This window comes from Sapajus apella, unplaced genomic scaffold, assembly GCF_009761245.1.
Source record: "Sapajus apella isolate SASKATOON/1434 unplaced genomic scaffold, GSC_monkey_1.0 scaffold9, whole genome shotgun sequence".
In the NCBI taxonomy this organism is placed as follows: domain Eukaryota; kingdom Metazoa; phylum Chordata; class Mammalia; order Primates; family Cebidae; genus Sapajus; species Sapajus apella.
This window is the reverse complement of record NW_022436949.1, coordinates 15,500,396-15,517,143: the sequence shown is the minus strand read 5'-3', so window position 1 is coordinate 15,517,143 and position 16,748 is coordinate 15,500,396.

Sequence of the window (16,748 nt, the reverse complement as noted above, 5' to 3'; positions counted from 1 at the left end):
ATTTTTTATTTATTTTTTACAGTTAACGGTAATGTATTGTACATTTAAAAATAACTAAAAGAATATTATTGGATTATCTCTAACACAAAGAAGGGATGTAATTGAGGTGATGGATATTCCATTTACCCTGATGTGATTATTATGCATTGTGTTTATATCAAAGTATTTCCTGTACCCCATAAGTATACACATTTCCTGTGTACCCACAAACATTAAATTTTTTTTTAAAACATGGAAATAACCGTGCATGCTTCTGCATTTATAAATAGAGGAGTTATCAATGAAAGTACATCACCAGGTCTTTTGCACATTGATTATCATAAAACAATAAGTTTGAAAAAAAAATCCAGCATTGAATTTCTTGCTAAGAGAACACTTTGTTTTATATATGCACACACATTTTTTTCCAATTTGATATATATTTCTTCTTACTTATAAAATTACTCTCAGAATTTTCAAAGATTTTAATGTAGTAAATCCTCTGAGGTTTTATATGCCTTGATCATATCTTTAACACTTAAAAAAATACAAAATTATTGAAATTCTCTGTAACCTACCTTAAGTCTGAAGATTCTGATTCTTTGACTAAATAAACTAGATAGATGATAGATATAGATGAATACACAGATAGGTAGGCAGGTAGGTAGGTAGATAGATAGATAGAGAGAGAGAGAACCATATTTCTTCAATTTCTAGATTTTAGCTTTTGTCTTATTATTCATATACAGCCATGTACCAAATAATGGCATTTCAGTCAACCTTGGATTGCATCTGTAATGGACCTGAAAAATCCCTATCATATAGAGACATCATAGTCATCATACATTGGCAGAACTCATTACTCACATCTTGCTGGTGATGCTGGTGTAAACAAACCTACTGTGCTGCCAGTTGTATAAAAGTATAGTGCATACAACTATGTATAACATATAGTGTTTGGTAATAATAAATAATTGTACCATCTTATATATTTATTTTACTATAATTTTTATCATTTTAGAGGGTACTCCTGCTTATAGAAAAAATAATGTTAATTGTAAAACAACATCAGGTAAATCTTTCAGGAAGTATTTCAGAAGGCACTGTTGTCACAGGATGTGACAGCTCCATGTGTTTTTGTTGCTGAAGACCTTCCAATGGGACAAGACGTGGAGGTGAAAGGCAGCAATATTGATGATTCTGACACTGTGGAGGCCTAGGCAAATATGTGTGTGTCTTAGTTTGTAACAAAAAAGTTTAAAAAGTTAAAACAAAAGATAAAAAAATTAAAAGTAGAAAGAAAGATAATAGTAAAGGTTACAAAAATACTTTTTACAGGTGTATAATGTAAAACTCTAATAAATGTAGCAGAATAAATTTATTTTATTTAAACAAACTAAATTTTGTTTAAGCTGATATTACAAAAGTATAAAAAATTAAAAGACATAGAAATTTTATGAAGTACAAAAGTTGCAGTAAGCTAAAATTAATTGGTTATTAAAGAAAGAACACTATTGTTTATAAATTTAGTGTAGCCTTTGTGTACAGAGTTGAGGTCTACAGTAGTGTACAGTAATGTCCTAGGCCTTCAAATTTACTCATGACCCACTCAGAGCATCTGCTCATCCATCAGGTTCCATTTTTGGTAAGTGTCCTGTACAGATGTACAACTTTATCACTGAAATGAAAATACCATATTCTTGCTGTACTTAGAAATTTCTATGTTTATATATGTTTGTGTACACAAATACTTACTATTGTGTTAATATTACTTACAATATTAGGACCAGTGTCATGCTGTATAAGTTTGTAACCTAAGAGCAATAGGCTATTCCATATAGCCTAGGTATGTAGTAGGCTATCCCATCTTGGGTTGTGTAACTACACTCTGTAATGTTCCCTCAGTGACAAAATTGCCTAGTGACACATGACACATTTCTCAGAATTTCACCAGGGAGGTGAAAGATCTCTACAATTAGAATTACAAAACACTGCTCAAAGAAATCAGAGAAGACACAAACAAATGGAAAAACATCCCATGTTCATGAATGAACAGAGTCAATAAATTGATTTTTATCAAATTAAAATAGCCATACTGCCCAAAGCACTTGATAAATTCAATGCTGTTTCTATCAAACTATCAATTACATTCTTCACAGAGAAAAAAAAAATAAAATAAAATTCATATGGAACCAAAAAAGATCCTGACTAACCAGGCCATTTTAAGCAAAAAAACAAAGCTAGAGGCATCATGTTTCCTGACTTCAATCTATGCTACAAGGCTACAGTAACCAAAACAATATGGTACTGTTACAAATACAGGCACATAGACCAATGTAACAGAATACAGAACCCAGAAATAAAGCCACACACCTGCACTAGCACCACATGATCTTTCACAATCTGACAAAAATAAGCAATAGAGAAAAGACTCCTTATTCAATAAATGGTGCTGGGATAACTGGTTAGCCATGCCATATGCGGAAGACTGAAGCTGGACCCCTTCCTTACACAATGTCCAAAAATCAACTCAACATGGATTGAAGATTTTAATATAAAACCCAAAACTATAAAACTCCTGGAAAACAACCTAGGGAATACCATCCTGTACATAGAAACGACAAAGATTTCATGACAAAGACAGCAAAAGCAATCACAATAAAAGCAAAAATTGACAAATGGGATCTAATTAGACTTAAGAGCTTCTGCATAGCAAAAATAACTAATAACAGTGTAAACAAACTGCCTACAGAATGGGAGAAAATTTTTGCAAATTATGCATCTGATCAAGGTCTAATAACCAGCATCTCTAAGGACCTTAAACAAATTTACAAGAGAAAAACAACCCCATTAAAAGTAGGCAAATGCTGTGGACAGACAGAACTTCCAAAAGAAGACATACCCGTGGCCAAAAAGCATATCAAAAAATGCTCAATATCACTGATCATTAGAGTAATGTAAATCAAAACCACAATGGGATACCATCTTACACTAGTTAGAATAGCTATTATTAAAAGGTAAAAAAATAACAGATGCTGGCATGATTGTGGAGAAAAAAAGCCACATATACCCTGCTGGTGGGAATGTAAATTATTTCAATCATTGTAGAAAGCAGTATGGAAATCCTCCAAAAGCTAAAAGCAGAACTACCATTTTTCCAGCCATCCCATTGCTGGGTATATACCCAGAGGAATATAAATAATTCAACCATAAAGACACATGTGCCTGATTTTTCACTGCAGCACTATTCACAATAGCAAAGATATGGAATCAACCTAAAAGACCATCAGTGACAGATTGAATAGAGGAAATGTGGTACAGATATACCATGTAATACTATTTAGCCATAAAAAATGAATGAGATCATGTGCTTTGTGGGAACATGGAACTAAAGGCCATTATCCTCAGCAAACTAGTACTGGAACAGAAAACCAAATACTGCTATTTATAACATTCTCACTTATAAATGGGAGCTAAATAATGAGAACTTATGAACACAATGAAGGAAACAAGACATTGGGGTCTACTTGAGGGTGGAGGGTGGGAGGAAGGTGAGGATCAGAAAAGTTAACTATTGGGTACTGGGCTTAATTCCTGGGTGATGAAATAATCTGTACGACAAACCCCTGTGACATGAGTTTACCTATATAACAAACTTTCACATGTACATAGAACCTCAAATGAAAGTTAAAAAAAAGAAAAGGGGTATTTGCCAATACAAAAAGTGTCTATAAGGAAAGAGACAAAAGAATGACTGCTAACACATATGGGAAGGTGGCAGAAAATTATAATACTTAAAGAAGGGCATATCTAAAAGGGCATCCTTTTCTTTACTACAAAGAAACAATAGAGGATACAGGCTGTACTCCATTAGAACTTCATAGCTCTAGTTACATTTCAAAAAATTAATTGATGAGGCTGAATACTAAGTAACATTGATTCACTGTATTTTTCGGAAGTTGATTTACCTCGTAGTAGCTACAGAATAGAAAGAGTGCATTATGCTGAGCCCATGGAAATATTACTCAGATTTTCAGATAGCACTGTCAGAATTTGACAAGTGCCAAAATCGATTTCTTGACTCAAGCAAGTAGAAAATAAGAAAAAAAATTGCAATGCTTGTGATCGTATATTGGACAACATTCAGTATGCTACTTGATACGAGGGAAGCAATTGGAAGTGAGTTTTGGCTTCTGTTTGAGGGATATTTTGTCAATAAGAACATAGAAATTGAATCTTCAAACAAGCTCGTCCAACCTGCGGCTTGTGGATCCTTGTGGCATGCAGTCCAGAGAGCTTTGAATGCAGCCTCCACACAAATTAATATACTTTCTTAAAATATTATGAAATTTTTTTCATGATTTTTTTTTTAGTGTGTCAGCTATTCTTGTTGTATTATATGTGTGGCCCAAGACAATTCTTCTTCCAATGTGGCTCAGGAGAGCCCAACGATCGGCTGTCTGCACTGCATGCCGTCTGGATCCACGGGCAGTAGGTTGGACATGCTTGGGATGCATTTCATCAGAATCTTGACTGGGGAAAGATCCACTGACAACTCATATAAATGTTAAGATTAAATTATTTGCACGATGACAGACTGAGTGCCTCAGGTTTTTGCTGCCTGGTTGTCAGAGACTATTCTCTAATTCCTACGAAGTGGGCTCTCCCATATTTTGACTTCTTTCATCAAAGCCTGCAAAGGAATCAGTCAATGGAGAGAGTCTGCTGTTAACGAGATAGAAGTTGTTTGTAATGCAATCAGGAAAATGGTATCTCATCACTTAGGCAGTATTACCTAAGTGAAAACCGAATGGCATATCCAAGCTACACTCAACAGGAGAAAAGTATTAAATGTTGTCAATATCGGTAGGTATATTGCCAGATAATTGGGGGCGATCTTAATGGCTTCCTATCACAGCTCCTATCTAAATCCAGCCACCTCACTTTTATAACACATCTTAATTCAAAGTATTTAAAATTGAGTATTCTATCTACAGAGATTTTTTTTCTGTTTTTGTTTTTATTTAGAAAGCCCTATAATTCTTGAGACAAAGGACTGAGATGATATGTGACTCATATGAGCCACATCTGATGAGATGTGACTTCTATGATACTTTTATTTCTCTACTTCACTTTTTTTATACATAAAATAATTTAATATACATATAGCTGTTTTCTACAATCCCACTGTCATATTTTCCATCAGTGTTATTATCTACTGCCTTTAAGTTCTCAGGTCCTACCAAATAAGACCTTTGATTTTCCCCATTAATTATTATTTTTAATGAAAGGAGGTGTTCTTTCTGTCTAAAATGATATTACTTTTTTTAACTTCAGCATTCCAATATTTTTCAATTCATAAGTTGTTGTTTATGTTTTTCTTTTATTATAACATTACAGTTTATATATGCAGAGAATTATATTGATGGTCACTTGTCATTTTCAGCATTCCTGAAATCACTGGTAATGTATTCAGATAATGATTTGCTGAAGTACTATTTCTGCTCATTAGGTCTCATATTATTATTGCAGTTTATTAAATATGATAATATTTGTATACTATAAAAGAGAAAATGTATCTTGGGCTTGAGGACTTACAACAGGACTTTAGTATCCAGCTTATGTTACTAAGACAAATGTCTGGCAAAAATAACAGAAACTCAACTCAAATCACGCAAGGTAAATAAGAAGCATTTATTTCTGTGATCATAATATGTCTCACCTAACCACAAAAGCGCTATTGAGTGCTTCTCCCCTAGGAAAACAAAACCAGATATTGATGCTCTTGAAGATTAATTTGCACTTTCATTTTTAAAATGCCTTGGATTCATTCACTTTATTGTAAGAGAGGCTTTTCATTTAGTAGTGATGCCCACATCACATTATTTGTTTTAATACACTTATAATTCAAATATTGCAGTATTTTCATTGGTTGAAATTAAGTGCCTCTATGGCGATGCCACCAGTAAAACAAAATAATTGAAAAAAAATTCTGACAGAGTCAACGTGGGTAAATCAGCCATAGTCTGAACAGTATTTTGGACCAAAATTAGCCTCAAGGGCATATACTTTATGTTTATTGTAATACAAAGTGACAAAAAAAATCACACTGAGACAATTAGACTTCCTATTTGTTACTTCTTTAATACACCAAAACCGAAAATTTTAAGCAATACTTTGTGTTCAACTGTACTTCCGACTGACATTTATGCTTGTTACCAAATCGTAAAAATAAGGAATGCCATGGTACAGAGTGAAAAGGTAATTATTTTCTAGTTAAAATTACCTGACTTTAAGTTCTAGGGTGTTCATTATCTTTAAAAACTGACTTTATATTTTTATTTGGTCTCATTTTTGTAAAAAATGTTCTTTATTGACTATTGTGACAATTAAATGACATAATATATGTAAATATTTTATTATAGTAATCTAGTATTGTTTCTAAACTGTGTGGTAATTGTTGTTATATTCAGTTTTGAAGGTGTAGCTTTTTTAAAACTATACTTTTCTATTTTAAAACTATATTGCCTTATGTCTCAATACTCCCACAATAAGAACTGATAAGAACTGATGTCACAATTCTTTATCAGCCAGCAAAGTCCAGTAACCTACTTAAGAGCTTGGAGTGAGGCTTTAGGTTCACTTTGGTCTCAGAAGATATTCCTGATATGGCCTATGATTAAATGTACCTACTGACATATCTCACCTTTGATGAAACAAAGAGAGAACAGTGGTCCCCTGAGATCTGAAAGGGTAAAAGTTCTTTGTTCTTCTTGACAGTATTAATAGTCCTATAGGAAAGGTGAAGGTCCATCATTCTCTAAAAATGAGTTCACAAACAAGGGCACTGGTGGGAAACGTGTTAAAGAGTCATTACTGTAGAGTACAAAAATATAAAATTTTGAATCCTACTGTCTTTGAGATGAGACCTTTCAGAAATATTAAAATTTGCACAAAACTAGTACATCATTAACGTAATCATTTGCTTATGAAGCTCTTGTTTCAAATTATGACATTTATTTTAAACCATATTGTAAGTTAAAAGAATTGAAAACTTTTAAGGATGATCGTCCAGATAAGAAGCTTCATTTTAACCAACAATTTCCTTAAATAAGATTGTTTGGCTAAATGTACTTAGATGTTATAAAAGAGAGAAAAAAAAAAGCTATTTGTTTTCTGAGATTGTATGTTTACCCAAATAAAATCAATTTTAACTAAATAGTTCTTGATTAATTGTAGTTATATATTCCTCAAACAACAATATGTATTATATTATTTTTCTTTTTATGGTATTTTTAAATACTATGATTCAATATTTAAATATATTTTAATTAAAAAATCTTGTGAAAGAAATTTAAAAATTTATCTTGTGCAAAATAAATTCCTGATGAAATAAAGCCATAGCAGGAGAGAAATCAGATTGACAAGCAGCTGAATAGCAATTTAATGTTAATTTTCTCTCTTTCAGGCAGGATTATAAGCTATAATATTAGTTTATCCACTTTATGCTACTTTATCCTCACACGTTTGTTGCCAAAACTACTCAAATCATTTGTTCTTTGATATTATTTTCCTTAACTTTTACACAGCAGCAATATGTCCAACATATTTAGACTATTAATTGCTGTCACCCATGGTTTTGAAAAAATTCCAATAATAATGCATTTTGATGCATTACGCAATGAAGAAATAAAATGTGCTTTATGATTCCCAGATACCATCTTGCATACACTAAATAGAGATATATATGTACATTTCAGAAAACTGCATGTATTTTTAATAATCTTACAGAAACTGAAATCTATTATTTTGACACTGTATTTCAAGTGAACTATATATTTTTTCTTTATATTTAAGCAAAATATAATTTTATTCTAAACATTGAAATTGGAACTTCACTGTATAATTTAATTTAAAAAATAAAAAAGGTCTAGTCCTATTTCCTCTTTTTACTATCCATATAACAAAAACTGGGGCCTTTCAGAGAATGGAGGGTGGGACAAGGAGGATTAGGAAAAGTAACTAATGGGTGGTACTAGGCTTCATACTCAGGTGACGAAATATTCCATATAACAGACCCCCATGACACAAGTTCACCTATGTAATAAACCAGCACTTGTTCCCCTAAAATTATGTTAAGAAAAAAACTTATAAAATACAAACAAAAGTACATACACACACATATTTAACCTCTCAATCTTTAATCCTGATAATCACTCATAAAAAGTTGAGAAGATATGATTATTTTATGGGAAAGCTATATTTAATGAATCATGACCAAACTGTCATGGATATGGAAGATATTAGGGAGGGAGGGTCAACTATCAGCCATTGTTGGGTAGGTTTTGTGACAGAAGATATGTCATCATCAGATTTCAAATGTTCCAGAAAGCCAAATAAATGACACAAATTGAGTTCACATCTCATAATTGCTCAGCGGGAATCACTCATGTGTCACCTGAAAAAGTGTCAGCATCAGGGATATATTAGCAATAGCCTCAAAAAGGACGCTAAAGGCCTAATCTAGTCATTCTTTCAGACTCCAGTTAAAACAATGCCCTTTGTGATATGATCTTCCTTTTTCTAAATACGCAGTCCAACTTTGGCAGGAGTTATGAGACTGGTGTGTTGTATTAGCATCTCATCAGAAACATAGTATCAGGCAGATACATCAGTTCGGTTTCAGGTTGTCCACTAAAGAAAAACCCCTTCCCATGGGCATCTGCAGGAGTGGTTTTCACAAATCAGTCACCAATGGTGATTTGTTTCCATAGTTCACAGCCTTAGAAAGGGTGGCTTTAACCTACCAGTCTACAGTGTTCAAATTAATAGACCAACTAGTCCATTCAAAAAACCCAGGAAATTGAATCCTGCACACTTTGAGCATAGCAACTGTGTCCATTTTTGTTTCTATGTATTGTCTCTGAGCCCTAACTGCTACAGCAGCTCAGTAAGCATTGGGTTCAGCTTAATCTCACATTGGTGAAGAGGACACAAGCATTTAGGAAAACCTCTGTTCCTGTGTAAGCGTAATTAGAGAAACAGTGCTGAACAAAAGTTTACAACATGGAGAATGTTATCCTAACACCCGAAAGTGAAAAAGACTAATCTCTGAAAACCTTGGGGAAGAGGTTATCGGACAGAGGGAATGGTCAGTGCTAGAGCCTTGAGGCTCACCCTCAGAATTTAACAGGAACAAAAAGAAGACCAATGTGACCCATTAGCAAGAATCATTTAAGGTAGTCAAGAAATGGTAATAGGAAATGAAGAAAAATATAAATAAATACCAGATTATTAATGAAACAAACATAATTTTGGTCTTTTTCTAAATATAATATAAAAATAAGCATTTTTATATTAATGAAATATTTTAAACTTATAGGAAAATGTGAGTAAAATAACAAATACTTGTATTTGTTATTTTAGCCAATTTTAACATCTTACCATGTTTGTTTCAGAAGCTATTTTAAGATGCATTCTTAGATATGCATTAAGAGCTATTCTTTTTGCTTTTCTTCTCCTTGTTCTTCCATTCTCTAAATTTATAATTTATAAAACTATAATCTTTTAAAAAAGTTTTTAATGTATACAATATAAATCTAAAAATATGCATTAAGGAATTGTAACATATTGCTTTATAAGTTTTAATATGTATAATTGCTTTTAATTTTCTTACTATTTTGCATATGTATGTTTTGAGAGTTGTCCATGTAAGCATATGTTCTCTATGTGGCTCATTTATTTATGTTACCATTTGCAATTGCATTTTGTTGTGTTATAATTAATATAGCCATTATCTAACCTATGAATATCTAGTTTGCTTCTTATATTTATCATTATAAATAAAACTACAATTAATATTTATATTTATATAAAAATATTTTTATGTGCATATCTGCAAGAGTTTCTTAAGGGCATATATCTAAGAATGTAATTATTGGGCACATGAAAAAAGCATGTTCAGGTATACGAGCTTGCATATTGGACCAGTTTCAAATCTACTAGATACTTATGAAGTTTCTGTTGTCCTACATCCTAACTACAATTCTAGTAGCTCTTATCTTCAAATTCAGGTTTTATCGTCAGGTTGTTTGCCAAAATTTGTGAGGTGGTGTGTTAGGCCATTTCTGCATTGCTATAAAGAAGTACATGGGCTGGGCGCGGTGGCTTACGCCTATAATCCCAGCACTTTGGGAGGCCAAGGTGGGTGGATCACGAGGTCAAGAGATCAAGACCATCCTGGTCAACACGGTGAAAGCCCGTCCCTACTAAAAAAAAAAAAATACAAAAATCAGCTGGGCATGGTGGTGCATGCCTATAATCCAAGCTACTCAGGAGGCTGAGGCAGGAGAATTGCCTGAACCCAGGAGGCGGAAGTTGCAGTGAGATGAGATTGCACCATTGCACTCCAGCCTGGGTAACAAGAGCGAAACCCCGTCTCAAAAAAAAAAAAAAAAAAAAAAAGAAGTACATGTTCCTGGGTAAATTATAAAGAAAAGAGGTTTAATTAGCTAATGATTCTGTGGGCCGTACAGGAAGCATGATGCCAGTATCTGCTTGGCTTCTGGGGAGGCCTTGGGTAGATTTTACTCATAGTGGAATGTTGGGATTCACTCGAGGTGGCTGGCAAAATATTAAGAAAATATTAAGGAAAGTTAGAAGATTATAGTCTCAAACCTTTTCGAAGGCTGAAAGGTTTTAATGAAATGGGCGGAAGGCACCCAGTTTATTACCTTAGAACTTTAAGTCATAAGGTAAAATATAAGGACAATAAAATCTTCCCCCATTAAGTCTGTTTACCCCACATTCCTTTGTCCCTACTCTAAATTGTTTGATTATGTAAACTTTGTGCTGGATGGCCTCTCAGGGGAAGGTCGAAGAGGAATTACCCATTACTGGTGTTTAGGCCCCAGAACCAAGATCTTTTATCATTGGTAAAGCCATTCTTTTAACCATATTATTTACCTACAAGTATGTTGACTTAGAACCTCTGATATTAAATCTATACTGAATTAATGTGAGGATGTATAGGGAGTCATGATCTGTTTGCTGCAATCATCCTCTGAAAGCAGCTGATGACCATACCTAGCCCACATAGATTCACTGTATTCTGGACTGTATGAGTGCATTCATTCATCTGTCATTGGGTCAAGGTCTACAGGACAAACCTCTGCAGGTGGTGACCCTGATGTGATTGGAGTCTCAGTGGAAGACAAAGCAAGAGTAGACACATCAGGTGGCAAGAGTGGGAGCAAGAGAGAGTGTAGTGGAAGATACTGCACAGTTTTAAACAGCCATATGTCTCAAAAACTCACTATCAGGAGGACAGCACCAAGAGAATGATGCTAAATCATCCCTCAGAAACTTGCCCCCGTGATCCAGTCACCTCACACTGGGCCCCACCTCCACCATGGGATTACATCTCCACATGATATTTGGAAGGGACATGCAAACTATATTTTTCTACCTAAGCCCCCTAAATTTCATTTCCTTCTTCCATTGTAAAATATAATCATCTCTTCCTAACAGTCCATCAGAGTCTTAACTGATTCTAGCATTAGCCCAAAAGTCCCAATTTCCAAGTCGAAGCCTAGAGTCTCATCTAGAGATTTGTTCCTTCCACGTATAAGCCTGTAAAATCAAAACAAGGTATCTACCTATAAGATAAAATGGGTGTACAATCATTGGGTAAACATTTCCATTCCAAGGGAAAAAGCCAAAAGAAAGAGGTTACAGACCTTATAGAAGTCTGAAATCTAGCATGACAGTCATTAAATCTCAAAGCTCTAAAATAATCTTTGACTCAATGTCCCATATTCAGGGCATACTTCTCCATGAGGTGGTCTGTCATGTCTTGTGGCTTTGCAAAGTATAGCACCATGGCTGCTCTGATGAATTGAAGTTCAGTGCCTATGACTTTTCCGGGTGACGGGTACAAGCTGCCATTCTGGGGTTAGAGAACAGTGTCCTCCTTTCTACAGCTGCACTAGGAAGTGCCCCAGTGGGGACTCTGTGTGTGGCCTTCTACCTCACATTCCATCTTTGCACTACCCTAGTAGAGTATCTCTGTTAGCTCTCTGCCCCTGCAGCAGGCTTCTGCCTGGGCATGCAGGTTTTCTTATCCATCCTCTGAAATCTAGGCAAAAGCTGCCAAGTCTCCTTCACCCTTGTTTGCTATGTACATGCAGGCTTTACACCATGTAAAAGCTACCAAGGTTTATGGCTTACGCTCTCTAAAGCAGTAGCCCAAACTATATCTGAGGTTTTTGAGCCAATGATGGAGCTATAGTGGCCTGGATGTAGGCAGCAGTGTCCCAAGGATGAACAGGGCAGCCGGGCCTTGAGCCTGGCCCAGGAAACCAGTTTTTCCTCTTAGGCCTTTGGCCCTGTGATGAAAAGGGCTGCCATGAAGATCTCTAAAATGCCTTTCACATCTTTCTCCCATTGTCTTGGCTATTAGCACTTGGCTCCTTTTTAGTAATTACAATCTCTCTAACAAGTGACTACTCCAAAGTCTGCTTGGAATCCTCTCTCAAAAAGCTTTTTATTTATTTCCCACACGGTGATGTTGGAAATTTTCCAAACTATTACACTCTGCTTCCCCTTTAAATATAACTTCTGGCCAGTTGCAATGGCTCATGCCTATAATCCCAGCACTTTGGGAGGCAGAGGTGGCTGAATCACCTGAGGCCAGGGCTTTAAGAACAGCCTGACCAATATGGTGAAACCCCATCTCTACTAAAAATAGAAAAATTAGCCAGGTGTGGTGACACACACCTGTAGTCCGAGCTACTTGGGAGACTGAGATAGTAGAATTTCTTGAATCTGGGAGGCAGAGGTTTCAGTGAGCCAAGATGATGCCAGTGCACCTTAGCCGGGGTGTCAGAGTAAGACTCCATCTCAAATATATATATATATATTTAAATATTTAGCACATGCTCTCTCTCTCTATATATATATATACACACACACACACACACACACACACGCACACGCTGTTAGATATATAACTGTTAGTTATATATAGAAATAATAGATTATAGATATAGATAGATAAGCTGTTAGAAGCAGGCAGGTCATTTGTTGAAGGCTTTGTTGCTTAGAATTTTTTTCTACCAGATACCCTAAGTCATCACTTTTAAGTTCAGACTTCCACAGATCCCTAGGGCATGAACATAATGCAGCCAGGTTCTTTGCTAAGGAATAACAAGGATGACCTTTGCTCCAGTTTCCAATAGAATCCTCATTTCCACCTGAGACCTGGTCAGGCTAGAGTTCACTATCCACATTTTTAATCAGCATTTTGGTAAGAACTGTTTAACCAGTCTCTAAGAAGTTACAAGTTTTCTTTCATCTTCCTGTCTTCTGAGACCTCCAAACTTTTCGAAAGTCTCTCTGCCTGTTACTCAGTTCCAAAGTTGCTTCCACATTCAGATATCTTTACAGCAATACCACAGTTCCAGTACCAATTTTTTGTGTTAGGTTGTTCTTGCATTGCTGTAAAGAAATACCTGAGACTGGGTAATTTATAAAGAAAAGACATTTAATTGGCCCACAGTTCTACAGGATGTGCAGGAATCATAGCACTGATATCTGCTTGGCTTCTGGGGAGGCCTCAGGGAGCTGTTACTCATGGTGGAAGGTGAAGCAGGGATGGCAAGAGTGGGAGAGAGTGAGAGGGAGACGCCACTCAATTTTACACAGCCAGATCTCACATTAACACCCTCGCTATTGTAGGAGATGGCACTAAACCACTCATGAAAAATCAGCCCCCATGATCCTGACAGCAGGCCCTGCCTCCAATATTGGAGATTATACCTCAACATGAGATTTGGAGGGGATGTCCAAACTATATCAGATGGTAATTTAAATGTAAACTATCTTATTGCTGGGTAAATTAAGAACCTCTTTATATGTTCATTGGTTATTCATTTGTTCCATCCTGTTATTTTTATTTATATTTTTTGCCCCTGTTTTAGTCAATTAATTATAATTTGTCTTATTGATTTTAAGAAGTTATATCTATATTTCACATATTAATATATGAAATATACTACTGATTTCCTGGTTACATGCAAGGAATTTTATGTTTCTATTATACCCTCTCACACTGCATGCATTTTTACTTTAACATTCATTGAACTATTTATTTTCCAGATAATATAGTTACTCAATATCTCTGTTAGAGATATTTAATAAAAGAGGAACTTCCTTTCGGGCAACAGCAAACTATATCATAAATAGTCCTCTTGTCATAAGATCAGTGGTTTCAGTTCTTATCATTTTTCCGAGATTATTTGTTCTCCATCTCTACACTGTTTTTCCCGACTCTGTTGTAGTCTTCACAGTCATAAATTCCACAAGGTGGCCCTTCTTTGCAATTAAGTTAAAACTGCTACAGGAAGGTAAAAATGTATTCGTTCCCTGCAATTCAGGATTCTAGATGGTACCTATTTACAGTATTCCAGTGGTTATCAGAGGAGGTGGGAGTGGGGATGAAGAAAGAAAGAGATGGAAGTCAAAGAGCCCAAAGTTTCAATTATCCAGGATAAATGTCTACAAATGTAGACATGTCTAGAAATGTACTGCATGAAAACTGTTAACTATTTACAGTATTCCAGTGCATCTTGTTTAGTTGAATAGTTTTGCTGTGTGGCTTCCTGTCTATGAGTTTCTTATCTTTAAAGGCAAAGAGCCATCTTGAAATAAGATATAAAATGTCAAAAAGATGGTGACATCAAACAGCCATGGAGATGATCAAAAGCATATCACACACAGCTTGGTGTGAGGCAAATTATTCTCTAGAACTTTTTTACATTGTCCCAACTAATATGAAGAACAGACTCACAGTATATTTTCAGGTAGGCCTGGCAACCCACACTTTCTCTATAAAGGTATTGAGAATAAAAGTAAGTCTTTAACATAACAGCAGTGTATCTTCTAAGGGTTAAAGGAAACAGCTGAAATAGAAGCTGAAACTGTCATTGACCTTCCAGTAGAATATTCTGTAGACTAATCCCTATTGCTGCATTTGTCTTTTTGCTTTGTTTTTTATAACCTCTGTTTACTTCTCTAGAGTTTAAAACATCATATACTAGCATGGCTGTAGTCTATTTAAATCAAAGAGGTCTTTATTTCCTTTTTGTATTATTTAATGTAGAACATTATGATTTTATATACTATATAGCGGGAAAATATTACTACAATCAATCCAATTAACATATACACAATCTCCAATTGTTATATTCTTGTGTGTAGTAACAGTACCTAAAATCTACTCTTTTATCAAATTTCCAATATACCGTACAATAGTTTTTATGCAGCACATTTCTAGACATTCATCCTGCATCACTGAAACTTTGGACCCTATGACTTCCATCTCCTTTCTTCAGCCCCATTCCTACCTCTTCCACCTCTGATAACCACATTACTATTCTGTTTCTATACATTTGAGTTTTGCTTTGTTTGATTTTAGAACTGACATATATGTGAAATCGTGGTATTTTTCACTCTGGGGATTATTTTACTTGTCATGACTTGGAAATAAGTTTTTGGCTATTTCACCAAAAGCACAGGCAACAAAAGCAAAAGTAAACAAGAAAAGGCAGCTCACAGATTCACAAAAAAAATTTTGCAAACCCACTGCCTTTTGAATAGCAGCCAGTCATTCACACAGACAATTAATTATTAAGGTGTCCGATCACTGAGGCCTGATTTATTTGACTAGTGTTTTCTACCGACAGATATTTAGGTTGAAATTCTCCATCTTGTTGGTAATTCTAATGAAGTGAGTAAAACTGTATGTAGTATACTGTCAATGATTCGATAACTTCTGGAGGGGAAAATTTCCTAAATTCAAGTTGTGTATAATATAATTTTTTTCCATACAGTGAAATACATCCCCAGCTCCTGCCCAAGTTGATAAGGTTTTAAGATAGTTAAAAATATTTTCCCTTTTAAATATATATATCTGATTTTGATTTTGATTTTTTTTTTGTTTTGATTTTGGTGACGGAGTCTCGCACTTGTCACCCAAGCTAGAGTGCAGTGACGCGATATTGGCTCACTGCAACCTCTGCTTCCCAAGTTCAAGCAATTCTACTCCCTCAGCCTCTGAATAGGTGAGATTACAGGTGTCTGCCACCACACCTGGCTAATCGTTGTACTTTTAGTAGAGACGGGGTTTCACCTTGTTGGCCAGGCTGGTCTTGAACTCCTGACCTCAGGTGATTTGCCTGCCTTGGCCTCCCAAAGTGTTGGGATTACAGCTGTGAACCATTGTGCCTAGTCTTGATTTTGATCTTAAATTAAATAAATGCTGATGAAATTTTTAATTTCTTTATATTCTTAGGAGATGCTTAAATTTTAACTTATGGGTTGATATTCAGTCTTGTCTTAATATATATGAAATGAGCACCCTTACATTTATTGTGTCTAATGTAGAACCCCAATTTCTTATGAGCTTTGGTAAAATAAAATAGCCATTACCTCACAGCTGCGCACATTTTAACTTCCAGAAGAATTAAGAAAATTATAAAATAAACATATCACTGTAAAATACAGTGAGATGACAAGATTTGAAAACTGGAACTACATCAGGTATTATACCTTTTAAATATCTCTGAAAATTCAAGTAAATTTTTAAATATATTCACATGATTTTCAGATTATCCAGGCACTCCCAGAACCATTTGATAACATATACCATTTCTTAAAATTAAAATATTTCTTAAAGTATATTAATGTAAAGTTAGAATATTAAGATTTAC